A 9,821-nucleotide genomic window follows, 5' to 3' on the forward strand; every position below is an offset into this window, starting at 1 on the left:
TTGACTAGATTGATTGTCACAGCATGCGGATTGTTTGGCTAAAGAATGTGCTAGGAAATGATTTCACTGTTTTTGGATTGAGGTTGACCACTAGCACTCGCGGAACAAATTATGTAAGTCAGGGAACTTCTGTCTTAGTGGAGATAAGTCGTATTGATAAGAATATGCAACGTCTCATTTTAATTAGTAGTGGGATTTGATTATTTAAGGTATGGATCTGGTGGCGGTCACCTAGTGAACCTAGGTTTCTGTTATTGGCTACATTAGTTGTGTTGACTAGACTAAAGTCACCGATTAGCATTGAGGTACAAAAGACCTGTTAGCTTCCTATAGTGGAGGGGAGAATCAAAATTAAAAAAAAAACAAAAAATACCTAGAAACTTTTAGCGGCGCATTAGAAAGAAAAGAAAGAGTCCAATTTTAGAAAGAGTTAGGGCTGCACATGGGCGGGTATGGGTGGGTATAAGCTAAAACCAACCTCGCACCCACAGACTGCGGTTTTTTTTTTTCATAACCAACCCCGCACCCACAAACAGCGGGCGGGTTTTGTTACCCGCCCGCTACGGGTTGGGCGGGTATGGGTTTAAACGGGTTTAAACCCGCTTTATATTCAAGTATTTAGAGTAACTTCTATTCTCCTTGATTAAGTGAGAAAAAAAAACCAAAACCCCCAAAATATTCATATCTAGGAAGTTCACAGATGAAGATTAAGTGTTGAATCTGTTGATTTTTCGATTGTTGTCGATTTCTGGTGAAGATTCGAAGTTGTTGTTGTCGATTTCTGGTGAAGATTTCTGGTAATTGTCGTTCGTAGGTGAAGAAGAAGAACCGAGGAGGAAGAAGAGGAGAGGCCGAACAGAGAGAAGAGTGTAGAAAGTGAATGAGGGTTATCAGTTATCCTATCTACTAGTATTAGGGTTTCATAATGGACGACTAGGATTAGTTTTATCTAATGATATATAATCTGCGGGTTTTTTGGGCGGGTATGGGCGGGTATTAGCTTAAACCAACCTCGCACCCACAGACAGCGGGTTTTTTTTTTTCATAACCAACCCCGCACCCACAACGGGCGGGTATGGATTAAAAACCCACGGATTTAGCGGGTACGGGTGGGTTTGGGTATCGTGGGCGGGTCTTGTGCAGCCCTAGAAAGAGTCCAATTTTGCGCATCCGAGTGTGCACGAAACAAACAAATATTATTGGTTCTCCAAAGCACATGGTTATCTTACTAACTTATTGAATTAGTTTTACAAAACTAGTGACAAAACCCCTAGGTGAACAAACTAGTGATAAGAAAAAACCGGTCATATTATTTCTACCAAATAAAAACCGTTTCAAATAAAACTGAGACAAAAACCCTAAGTCAAATGATAATGAGCAAATTTAACTTTTTTTGTTTTAAAAAAACCCAAATGTACCCTTTCATCTTTTCTTCTTCTTCTCTGATTTCTTTTTTCTTTTTTCTTCTTTCTTCCTACTCCTTATCCCACCACCATCATCACCAGCAACAACAATGGATCTCCACGAACACCAACAACAATTTTATTCTCCCCCGACACACCACTTCCCTGTAATTCCCTGTAAATTTAGTTTGTTCATTGAGAAACGGTTGTTGTTATTAAAGCCGAGAGATCTAAATCGAGAAATTCTTTTCTCAATCGTTCATTTCAAGTCCCTAAAACTGAGAAAGGAAGAAGCAGCAGTTGCCGCTGTTATTACCTGAAATTAGATCGAGACAGAGATGAAGAAGCAGAAAAGAACGACGCTGATTCAAGAGATGAAGAATTCGAGAGACGTTTTCTCTCAATCATTAGTTCATTCATTTCCCTAAAACTGAGAAAAGAAGAAGCAGCAGATGCCGCTGTTTTATCACATGAAATTGAGAGTAAATCTCGTTGCTGTTGATCGAGAAATAGATCGAGAATTGGGAGATGTGAAAAGGGTAAGATAGAGATGATGGATTTGAAATAGATTTAAGATGGGTTGAATCTGAGATTGTAAGAAATTGGATCTGCATCTCGTCTGGGGTTGATTCAGAAATTGAAACTCAGAGTTGAGTTAGATTGATGTGAAGATGTGAATTAGGTTGTTGCTGGTGAAATTGAGGTTCTGACGATGGAAATTGGTTAGGGTTTGGTTTCTGCTGCTCCTGTAGATATCTGAGATGAATGGAGAAAAAGATGGGGATTGGAGGAATTTATGGTTGAGAGAAGGCTTACAAGGAAGAAGTAGAAGAACTGAAGTTGTAGCTGGTGGTGATGATGAAGTTGCAGAACCAGTTGCTGCTACCACGACGAATTTGATATGAAATCGAGGTCTTGTTGTGATGAATTTATGAACAGGTTTTTCCTGAAATCGAAGTATGGAAGAGGATGATGATTGAATTGAAGTGGGGGTTTCTATAACTGAAGAATTATGTGATGTATGTGAACTGATGGTGCTATGGGTTAGGCTCTTGGATAGAGTTTGTCATAGAGAAGATTCAGTCGATGGAAGATTTAGAGATGGTTTTGGCGCAATGGAGTTGGAGAATGGCAGAAGCTTGAATATGATATGTTGCAATGAGTAAGTTGTGGATGTTGTGCAATGAGTTTGTGGTTGTTGTGTGATTGTTAACAGGTTTTTGAGGCAGCAAAGAGATGCAGGTGGAAGTGGCCTGAGTTTGAAATGCAATTGGTGTTGTATATGAATGAATTACAGGTTACCTGAGCAGCTGCAGGTGGTATATGCAAATGGGGTTGTGCAGGCGACTGAAATGATGTTGGTCTGTGTTGCAGACAAGGAAATGGAATAGAAGATGGCAGTGTTGGTTTGATGGACAAAGGCTGTGACTGAAGAAAGAAATAAATTGAATTGATGGCCTGGTGGTTGAAAGAATAGAATGAGGTTGTCGATACAATGATGTTGGCTTGAATGAATGATTGAGAAGATTCACAAATAGATGAATGCTAGGAAAAGCAGGAAAGTATTGTGGAGTTGTGGATTATAGGGTTGGAATTGGAAGTGCAGGTTAAGATGCAAAGAATAGGGCCTGGTGGATAGTGCAGATGGAGTTGAAGCAATTGAAGGTGGATAGTGCAGCTGGGTTTTGCCTGAAAGTAGAGCTGTTTTTATGTAGAGCTGTGTTACAAGAGATGATGCTGTAAACTAGAGAAGAAATGAAGCTTAAATGAAGTGCAGCTACTGATGAATTCTGATGAAACCAAAATTGGTTTCATCTAATTTTTGGTCAGTGGTGGTGGTGGTCGTCGGAGGGTGTTGGCGATGTTGTTGGTTTTAGTCGGTGGTGGTCGGCGGTGGTCGGCAGTGGTGGTGCTGGCAGTTGATAATATATGTTTGTAGCATAGAGCAAGGATCTGTGTTGTTGTGATGTTGTTGTATCCAATACAACTGCAACATAAGATCCTTGTTGAATTTTTCTTGTAGTTGAATTCTGATGAAACCAATTAGGGTTTCATCTTATTTTATGATGAAACCAAAACCGGTTTCATCGGATTTGTGATGTAACCAAAATCGGTTTCATCTAAATTTTGGTCAGTAGTGGTGGTGGTCGGTGGCGGCGGTGGTTGGCGGTGGTGGTCGGTGGTGGCGACGACGGTGGTGGTCGGTGGCGGTGGTAGAAGGTGGCGTTGCTTGGTGGTGATAATATAATAAGAATTAAAGTGGGGTTGATTTTTGTTTTTGTTGGGGTGATTTAAACTAAGAGGGTAATATAGACCAATTATATTAAATGGGGTTTTTGTGAACAATTTGTTTTGTTGGAGTTTTTGTGTATGGATAGTGACATCTTTGGAGTTTTAACCCGCGGACCGTTAGTTTTAATATAATTTAAATCTAAAAAAGGTAACCATATATATTCATATCTAATCCTCTCCTAATTTGTAGCGTCCCATGCCCTGTATTGATAATGGCATTACCATGGAATCGGTCTCATGCATCGTTCTCCGTAGGTTTCTCAAAGTTCTTGCTTTACCTAATCATTCTACAAAATGTTACAGGTGCGTTTTTAACTCTATAGACTAAAGGTATAAAAATTTGATTTCGTTAGTAGTCCTCCTGAGTTATAAACTAAATAAAACATCTTGAATCCATCAAAATAATCATCAGTACACATCAGGAGGACATAATCCATGGAATGCATACACAAGTACATGTCCATCACATCCATCCATGATCCATCATCTAAGCAGAAATAGTAAATCCGGATTAAATGAAATGCAAATTCGGATTAAGTGGGGGAGGAATAAACTCATCCCACCACCATCACCAGCAAATGCAATATCTTTTGGTTATGTGGCAACAATAATACCAATAGCAATGTTTCATGCAATGGCAATCTCTAAACATTTGATGAGACGAAGAAAGCAACACTTCACTATAAGGCACATAATACTTCACCAGCAAGCCATGATCGTGGAAAGGATTGTGTTTCCTGCACTTCTAATGATGAAGAACAGGTTTCTTGAACAGAACCGGAGATTGCCCGACCAAAACCAAGCTTGGGGATGGCCATAAAGCCACAAACTGGTAATGCCATGATCAATCACTGTAATAAAAAAAAAAGGTAGTCTTTGACTCTAAGATTTGAGAGTCATTAGACGGACAGGATTTGACGGGGACCCTTATGACTTGGACGGCCGGGAATGATAGTTGTGTTTTGCTCAAATATCCAAAATTGACGAAACCAGGCCCGCAATTATTAAACTCAAGAGTTTTACCTTATATACATCAGCTCTGAATTTTAGCATACGATCTTTAGGGTTCGTTTGAATTATTGGTGGCTTGAATTGTTTGGGTTTGTATATTCTTACTGTTATGAATCTTATGTTCTGATTATTAGGTTTTTCTATTTGCTTTCGTTCGTTTGCAGCAATCGTCACAAGGATTACTCAAGAAGTCCAAACCGAGAAGAAGAAAAAAAAACGTCCTTGATTTTCCAAAATTGTTTAGGCTAAAATTCAAAAAAAAAAAAAAAAAAAAAAAAAAAGGTCTGATCCGTTTATATATTGATATCTAACCCCGGCTCTTGAAATCAGGTTTTGCGATTTAATTCAGAGTCATTGCTATTCAAATTGAATCCTGTCCATGGAAGTTTTTAGTGACGATCTATTTTATGAGGCTAAATTAAGGTAAATTTCTTTTTTCTTTTCTTTTTGTCTCTTTTTGGGCATACAAACCTAAACAACAGGAACCAATTTGATTGTTGATAAGTTTGCTAACTTTCTTAATGTTGTTGTTTCTGAATATTCCGTGTATGCCCTAAAAGTATTTCAGCAATTGATTGAACTGCGTACTGATTTTGGTTCTTGAGTTGAGCTGAAGTTATGAACCCTAATTATGTTTTTTCTGGATTTTTTTATGTTTTAGGTTCCACCTTTAAGATTGGGGGTATACAATTTCTGTACAGATTTTAGTTGATATTTCTAAACAAGTTTAGTTTAAGCCAAAACTTGCAATTGGTTGGTAATTGCAGATATCTATGGTAAAGCTAATGAAAAGCATCGGACTGAATCACACAGTCTCTTTGGTTTTTGTTTTGCAGGGGAGGACGAAACAAAAATGTTCCGTAAACCGAGTTTGTGGTTCAATGGCTATCTCTGCAGCTTGCTTTTACTAATTTAACCCATGTCGGGAGTCTTGCTTTATTGGAGACCGACAACAATTCTCCACAGAATTCTCAAAGGTAATTCCGATTTGTTTTTGTTTTTTTATCTAGGTGCTGGTTATTATTCACCTTTATGACACAGTGAACCAGTAAAACCATGGCAATAAAGTCTATATAAACACAAACTATGGATCCAACGTGGCTATTGTTTACTTTAAAAGCCACGTGCATCCATTTTGTCCGTGGCCATCGTTAAGAGTCACGCTATTTTTTTTTTTTTTCTGAATTGCCTTTGGTTTTGCTATGCTCAAACTTATTTATCTTTTCTTTGGGCTTTTCTCTCAATTCCAGGGTTTGCTGATGGAACATAACAATGTTTCAGAACTGGGAGATTTTTGGAAGGAGAGATTAAAGATGAGGAATAGCAGAAGCTACTCAAGTTTCAATTCGAGATTTTTTATTAATGGGGTTGTCAATCATCTCATCAGGACCAACTCCCCTTCAACCTCTGACATCATTAAATCAAATGTATAGTTTCTCTCTTTCCCTCTAATGATCTCCTTAGCTACCTGAGATAGCTCTTAAATTAAGCATGTAATTTTTGTAGTTCAGGTGACACAACCTGTAATTTATGTAGTCCAATGACCTTGATTTCTTTTGTTTCTGTGTTTGACGAGTCGTTTCTGTGGAAATAAGTCTGAAGTGCGTCAGGTGACTTTCATGCACATGTCTTGAATGACATAAAATTTAAACATATTAGAGAGTGTTACATGGCATGTTATAAGTATGTGAGCAAGATTACAGTTTATGCTATACTGAGTAACTCATTTTGGAATTATGAATTGTCAAAAGATATTTGGGACAATGGACTAGGAATCCTATGAATTACCAATTGAATTCTTAGAAGCAGTTTTTCGGAAAAGCACCAAGCAAAAGTATATGTATATCATAATTTTTCTGAAATTCAGTGGTGCTTTGTTTAAAAATTCCCATTATCTTAACAATGAATGAATGCAGTGGTTGTTAGCTACAAACAATGAATCAGCAACAATCGACGGAGCAGAAGCAAGCAGGCTCACCACCAATTTCTTTCCCGACATGAGGTACTGTTCTCTTTCTTTCTCATCGAAAAGACGATTCTCAAAAAGGTATTAATTTGGTTAGGGTTTGTTATTGATTCTTTGTTTTAGTGTTTGTCTAATTTTGAAATTAAATCTCCAGATTTTGATGCAGTTTGGCTATTGTTTGATTGGGTTCTGAAATTGCAAGGGCATCAGCAACATCAAACTGAAGTTGTTAATCTCAGTTACGTTTAATTGTCGCTTCAGATTTAAGGTAGATAATTCCGTTATATTACTTTTGAAATTGTACCTTCAGATATTTTGGATGCAGTTTGGCTATTGTTTTGATTGGAGGGCATCAGCAACAGTTTGTTGGGGTTTTAATCTATATATATATATATATACACTACAAACATCCATCCCAAAAAGCGAAAATAGTGTTAGAAAGGGTCTCAAACTGAATTTGTCAATAGAATCATATTATTTTAGAAGTAAATTTATTTGTTGGGTCAAAAAAAATTGATCTTCTAAGTGTTTCATTTTATTGGTTAGGATTTTGCTCCCATCCTTGATTATCCAGGTATCTCCTTAGCTTTTGTCACCATTAAAATCACAATAACTCACTAAGGCTTCAGTGCTGTATACTTTCACTTTGGATGGCTTATCCATCGTAATCAGGCACATGTGTATTTTATTGATATGCATTCCAGTGATCAACTACCAGCTTTTGATATTAGTAGAGCTTCTGACTTGCACTGGATGCAGTAGGATGCGTCCCTGTGCTATCAATAGGAGAAAGTGGAGCTTAAGTGCTGCCATAGGTGCTAAGGGTCAACCGAATTTGATGATTATTTGCCTCTAATTAGCTCATTAAAGAAGATCGGAAACTTGGTGGAATTCAGTTTGGCCAGGAAATTAAACTCAACATAAAGCAGGTAGATCCATGACGATCGGTTGTATTCAGAAATAGGCTTTACTTGTACATGTGATTTTCAAGTCTCCTATCATATACGAAATCCCACGAGCTACAAAGGTATGTATGGCTTAGTACACTGGAAATCCAATGAAGTATATTCTTTTGAACTGCTGCAATGCAGTTTTAAAATGCGACTAAATCCCAAATCCCAAAATCCCATGCGCCAAAGGTGCACAAGCGGTTCAGCGTTTACTGGGAATATGCCGCGGTTCTGGATAAAGCTAATCCTAACCTAGCCACTAATCGTAACCTTGCCCTGGGTGCAGTAGTATGCATTCCTGTGCTAGCAATAGGAGAAGGTGGAGCTTAAGTGGTGGAGCAGTTATATTTGTATTTAAGTAAACGTTTTTATGAATTTAACAATTCCAGACTTTAGTAAACGTTTTTATGAATTTAACAATTCCAGACTACGTGATAATGTTTCCTGTGGATTTTTACTGCTTGGTGTGAACATCCGATGGTGATGTTTGGAAATGTTATTGATCAAACTGTAAGTGTAATTTTAATTTATTTTGTAAACAAACAGTAAGTGTAATTAACAGTTCATAAGAGATGTTCTGTAAATACCTGAAAATAGTTCGACTTCAGTATTGATAATGATACTTCCCATTGACTTCATGTTTAGGAAACACAGAATAAATGTCTGATTCTCATCTTTGTACATGGTTACTTGCAGCTTGCATTCTAAGATTTTCTTTTCAGTTCAGTAAATATGGGAACAAATGCTGACTGGAAAATCTTTGTCGGGGCTGTGTATGAGATGATTGGTAAATTTGAATTTAATAGCACCCATGGATTACTTATCTGTGTAAGAGATGTACCCCCTTTAAGAAAAGAGATTAATTATCTGAGTAGCATCCATAGATTACTTATGGTTTAACCTTTCACCCCAAAAATATAAATAAATAGATGTCCTCCCATTGAGGATGCATTCTTGGTTTCATTGTGTTTCATCTGTAGTTTATAGTAGTCGTGGATATGGGCAGTTAAGTTCGTATGTACTTACTGAAGCCTAGAATAGTATATGCTCTTTTGGGATAAAAATTTGCTAATCAATTAATTAAATTGGTTTAATTATTTGGTTTTGATAATCAATTAAATTGTTTCGGTAGTGGTTGCTAATGGCGTTGCTAGAGAGCCAGTTTCAACTCTCGGTGCTTGGCTATTTGATACTTTTTGGACCAATAGGTAGTTCATTCCCGGATACATATCTATTCACATAGTTTTGAGCCTTCCTCAATTTTTGAGTTGCATATATCCTAAGGACTCGGACAAGGTGATGCTTGCAAAGGAGACAGGCTACCTAAGAGCCAGGTAATGGTTAAAACTTAAAAAAAAAAAATAATAATAATAAAAAAAAAAAAAGGTTAGTTCTGATTTATCACCAGAAATTGTCAGACATGGATCGACAATATTTCGAGCTTCAATTAGTTGTAAGATTTTGATTTTTTTTTTTTTTGAGGTTTGCTTATCAAAGGAGACTGCTCTAGGGATAGAAGCTGTTTAATTTTGATCGGTTCAGTTTATCCTGTTATTTTTGGCAGGGCTTTGAACCCAATAACACGTTGGTACTGTGATTTTGTTTTTCTTCTCTTTTCGTTATGATTTTTGTTGTTGTGTACAGACATAGATAAAAAAGAGCTAGCATCTATCTCAGGTAATTTTTTAAAATCAACATTGGTACCCATCTTAGGTTGTTGTGTTTGTCGGATTTAAATGACATGTAATTGTTGTAAAGTGATGATAATGTTGCGGTAGAAATATTATTGATGGATTGTTGTGCAACGCTTTGATGATGATGCTTTTACCAATCTGTTGTTATGCTTATATTATATATCCAAGTTGTTTTTCTATTGGGTTCCACATTCGCTACAGCTGTTCCAAATAGATCGCAACCAGCCTTCAAACATAAAAGGAGGTTAAAGAAGGCAAACCCTGGATGGCCCGTAGAGTCTCTTAAAAATGGAAAAAATTAGATTTCACAGTGACGAATGATGTGAACAGCTTGAACCTTTTCATGCTCGATGACAATGTAAGTAACACCAATGTCTATTAGAAATCAACCAAATTGTAGTATAATTTATGTTTTTGATAAAGATATTTTGAAACTATAGGTTCCCAAACTTCTAACTGAAATTAATTGAGAGTGTACTGACTGGATACTACATTGGAAGCATGT

General features: G+C 37.1%; 1 long non-coding RNA gene across 4 annotated transcripts; it reads left to right on the forward strand.

The window, feature by feature from the left end:
• The first annotated feature begins 4,681 nt into the window (after window positions 1-4,681).
• LOC113333725 lies at window positions 4,682-8,216 on the forward strand. 4 transcript variants are annotated; one of them, XR_003352262.1, is made up of 6 exons: window positions 4,682-4,795; window positions 5,037-5,129; window positions 5,543-5,683; window positions 5,957-6,133; window positions 6,623-6,708; window positions 6,827-8,216. It is a non-coding gene; the product is annotated as an uncharacterized LOC113333725 (long non-coding RNA). The 4 variants fall into 4 exon arrangements; XR_003352260.1 differs by having other exon boundaries at window positions 4,686-5,129; window positions 6,827-6,940; window positions 7,432-8,216; XR_003352261.1 differs by having other exon boundaries at window positions 4,686-5,129; window positions 6,827-6,940; window positions 7,435-8,216.
• Window positions 8,217-9,821: the final 1,605 nt, after the last annotated feature.

The sequence above is a fragment of the Papaver somniferum genome, unplaced genomic scaffold (assembly GCF_003573695.1).
Source record: "Papaver somniferum cultivar HN1 unplaced genomic scaffold, ASM357369v1 unplaced-scaffold_133, whole genome shotgun sequence".
Lineage (NCBI taxonomy): Eukaryota > Viridiplantae > Streptophyta > Magnoliopsida > Ranunculales > Papaveraceae > Papaver > Papaver somniferum.